Source organism: Rhagoletis zephyria, unplaced genomic scaffold, assembly GCF_001687245.7.
Source record: "Rhagoletis zephyria isolate East Lansing unplaced genomic scaffold, Rhagoletis_zephyria_1.1 Rzeph_scaffold_00114, whole genome shotgun sequence".
In the NCBI taxonomy this organism is placed as follows: domain Eukaryota; kingdom Metazoa; phylum Arthropoda; class Insecta; order Diptera; family Tephritidae; genus Rhagoletis; species Rhagoletis zephyria.
The window spans coordinates 266,926-271,473 of NW_016157198.1; the positions used below are offsets into that span (position 1 = coordinate 266,926).

The following is a 4,548-nucleotide window of genomic DNA, read 5'->3' on the forward strand; positions in this document are numbered from 1 at the left end:
ACAGACGGACGGACAGACAGTCACCGCTTAATGGATTTCTCTTTTCATTCTGATCATTTATGTATGCATTTGTCTATATCTATCCCGATTCGTTTTGCCTGTTACAAACAACCGTTATGTGAACAAATTTATAATACCCTTGTGCACAAGTGCGCTCGGGTATAAAAAACAACAGGTTCTGTGCCAAATTTTTGCATTTGTGCTAAATCCTGTTATGTTACAAAAAAAATCAAGTAACTAATGAACGAAAGCTAGGGATAAATAAAGTAATGACTGGTCAAATGTAAATACGCAAAGATTTTTTGTATGAAATACAAACCATTGTAGCTGCTCCATCACTACAAATATCAACACTCTTGCCCCATTTCAAACCATTTTCTGTACAAATTTGTCGATAGCTTTAAAAATTTCGTCGCCAGTGGTGTAAGTCTTAAGTACTCCGCTCATCAAAACTTCTTCTTCGATTTGCATTGAGAATGGGTACCTCACAAACACAACAACAACAGCAAGTCCCAATACGTTGGTACTTTCGCCAAAACTGCAAACTAACGAATTCTAAGTTTTTCATATTTTTATAAGTTCGTTGCCTCTGAAATTGTGTTGATTCGCTCTTTCACAGTGTGATTGTGAAGTTCCAAAAAATAACTAACATGTACAGGTGCGCGAAGCTGCTACGCTGATTACGACAACAGTCCAGCCAGCAAAAAATCCGAAAATGAATCGGACAACGAAAAGAAAAGGGGATGAAATGGGGATTGTCCGTTTATCGATTCCATTCTCGGACACCTTGACGATTCGTTGATCAAACAGTTTGCGTTGTGTATGGCAAATCGCCTCATTTGCAACGAAATGGAAAAAAAAACTAAAATTTTTTACATTGTGAACCGGAAGAAAACTAAAATTCTTTGCTTGAACGAGTCATGTTTGCATGGTGTATGGTGGAGAAAGTAGGTTTGGATTAAGTTTGACAAGCCCCTTGTGTAGTGAATTTTCTTTACGCTCTTTAAGCAACCCTGCAGTAAATCGCGTTAGTTCAGAACTAGCTCTTTAAGAGGCGGTACTGGTTATCGATCTATCCCAAAGCAAAGCTTTCAACTGTCTCTTTTTACATGGCGATGTCCTCCGAAGTGGAAATGGCCCCCTCTGCAGATCTTTCGAACTGGTTCCATTTTGGACAGTTCTGGGACAATAAACTCGAATATTGGATATTTTTTCTTTTCTGAACTGGGTACATTTTGGGCAGATTTGCGACAATTAGTTTTTTATGAATAACAAATTTTGATTTTTAGATTTTTTGATGTTTTTTCGTTTTTTTCTGTACAGATTTCATTTTATTAAATTTTTATTTTTATTTTATTTTATTTATATGTATTAAATTTGATAATTCTCTCTTCAACATTTAAGCGGCACTCAACACTTAAAATTTTTTAAATCTGAAAATCACAACTGACTGGACCGCGGTTTTAACTCGCCACCAACGATGTTAGAGTCGGAGGTCTTTCCGCTCAGCTATTTTCGTATTGTACGTGAAGTGAGAATTTGTACATTTTCTTTTTCAGCAGAGCGCAACTAGCACACCGAAATTTTCGACTGGGGTCGCTTCCCTGCAGTAAAATTTAGAGGCAGTCTGTTAAAGCGCTAGTTCCGCCCTATACATTTCAGAACTATCTCTGAACTGGTACAAAACGGCTGCAGAGAGGGACAGTTGAAACTTTTGGTGTGCTAGTTGCGCTCTGTTGTGAAGTAAATGCACAAATTCTCACTTCTCGTACAATACTAAAGTAGCTGGGCGGGAAGACCTCCGACTCTAACATCGTTGGTCGCGAGTTCAAATCGCTGTGGAGGCACTTGTGATTTTCAGATTTAATAAATTTAAATTATTGAGTGCCGCTTAAAAATTGAAGAGAAAATGATCAAATTGAATATAAATAAAATAAAAGAATAAAAAATGCAATAAAATGTAATCTATAATAGAACAGAAAAAATTAAATAAATTAATAAAATCGAAAAATCTAAATTTTTTCAAAAAAAACTTATTGTCGCAGAACTGTCGAAAATGGAACCAGTTCAGAACTAGTTCGAAACTTCTGCAGAGGTGGCAATTTCCACTTCGAAGGACATTTGCCATGTAAAAAGAGACAGTCGAAAGAATTGCGTTGGGATAGATCGAGTACCGCCTCTTAAAGAGCTGGTTCTGCGCTAGTTCTGAACCAGAGCGATTTACTGCAGGGTTACTAGAACCACAAAACAGCTTGTCGAACAGTAGACACAAGAGAGTAAGACTGTTTCCATACACTAAAAAATTACTTTACTGCTTAATTACAAAATTTAAATGAAAGTTTAAAAAATTTGCCTGCACCACTAGTATACTCTAACCGCTAGCGGCACCCCTGGCATACGCTCGTGCCACCCCAGGGTTCAGCTGCACCCATTTTGGGAAGGCTGGACATATACACCCAGAAAAAGGTTTAGTTATAATAACCAAGATTTGGTTATAGTGATCAAGTGGCATAGTTGGATATGGCGAAATAAATATATAGTTCACGAAAGTCTGCAATTTACTTAAGACTTCTAGTTGGGACAAATGTATATTTGTTAATAATTACAAAACGACTACCTTGATTGGACAATATTGTTAGTTGAATAAAGTCATTGTTGAGCAAATATAAACAATGCTTTGGTTGATACAAGTTTTCAATTAATTTTGTGAACTTGCTGTAGACTTGAATCAGCTAACCGTTTATTATTGGAAAAAAAGTTTCAGTTTGACACAAATAAAAATTTACTCGATGTTTGTTGTGTCTACTTTGTTCTTTTATTTGCATATATTAAGCATAAGAAACACGTACATATTTACATAAGTTAGTTACTAAAGTAAATAATACATATGTATATGGTGGTAAGAATTTCCTAAAAAACAACGATGATACAGGAACAGTCGTGCGAAAACCCAGGTCAATGTCTACTGGAAGTATACTGCTTTGCTTTTTCCTTGGCTAAATAGACACTTTCAAATTATAATTCACATGAATTATATATCCACTGAAAACCCCCGGTTGGCATCAAACTTTATATTTTTATATAACTATGCGCGCACCAAAACAACTCGCGGTGATAGAAAAACTGAGACAAACAATTCTGTGCATGTCAGTACACACTTTCCTTTCTCTACCTAGCGCAGCGATCGACATGCCATAGCTTTGGGACCACATGCGTGTTTCACCCATATACGAACAGCGGTAGCGGAGCAATGATTTCCACGCACAATGCAATGGTCGGCATACTATCACATTCAAACGATTCAATAAGTGGGACTATGTGCGCTGCTCAGCTCTTCGGATGTGAAACACATATGTGCTCTCAGAGAGCGCTCAGCATTCTTTAGGGGTGGCTCACAAGCATGAATATGTTCCACTCTCAAACCAAATCGTGGTTGCCTCAACCAAGATTTGGTAACTATGACTAAACCATGTGTTGAAAGAAAGCTTATCTGCATTAGCAGAGCTTAATAACATCCTTTTATGAACCATACGTTCAAGTTCAATAGAATTTGTAGAAATATGCTTCAAAGAAATATTTATTAGTATTAACCAAACCCTTCAACTAAATTAACGATTTGTTACAACCTAGATGAATATTAGAAGCTTTAATATATTTAGTTATAATTACCAACCCATGGTAATAGTTCCCAATCCTTGGTAACAGTTCCCAAATATTGTCAAAATTCGGAAACTAAATATCTTTAGTTGTCGAAACTAATCCTTTTTCTCAGTGTAGGATTATCGGTTAATGAAACACACTTAGTAAAATTTTTAAGTTAAATTAGCATCATAGTGTTATTTTTTGAAGACTTCTGAAGTGAAATAGTCTTATTCGATCAAAAAATATGTATTTTTTTAACGATTTTATAGCAATTCTATGAAAAAATGTACTTTCCCCATGTAAAATACATGGGAAACTTCAAAGCCCCGGCGACACGGGTAAATATTAATCGATTTCAAAATAATCTTATTTTTGATATTCTTCAGTTCTGGGGTAGCAGCAGGAACAATCAAAAAGTTGATTTTCTTATGTATTTTTGGGCCACCCTAATGCATGTATATGCATTTTCGTAACGTGTTTCCACGAACACTGTATATTAAAAAAAATAGGCAGCGTTTATACTTATGCAGTATTTTGGAAAAAACCGCACTATCCCTCTTTGGAATCCAAAAAAAGTATTATACTGCCAAAACAGGTATAGCTACGAGCGTTATATATAACTCTTCTATAGCAAGAAAAGTTTTTAGATCATTATTTGCACACCGTTTGTATACAAATAATTTAATTTGTTTTTGTTATTTTTTGGCCTTTTATAACAATTATATTCAACAATTTATATTGAGCTCGAGGGCGTTTTAAATGAAAATTTTATTGTGGAAAAGCAACAATAATTTGAAACAAGTAAGAAAGTCTAAGTTCGGGCGGAGCCGAACATTAAATACCCGGCGCAAGTATTAAATATATGTTTTCCACCTTTCCGAAAGCTACCGCTACATGATAAGCCGG

The 4,548-nt window shown here is 35.6% G+C and overlaps 1 protein-coding gene across 1 annotated transcript in view; it reads left to right on the forward strand.

Annotated features, from left to right (window-relative positions):
* Nucleotides 1-4,548, forward strand: part of LOC108378182 (GPI inositol-deacylase-like) — a 356,400-nt gene that overhangs the window by 214,238 nt on the left and 137,614 nt on the right. The window lies entirely within an intron of this gene.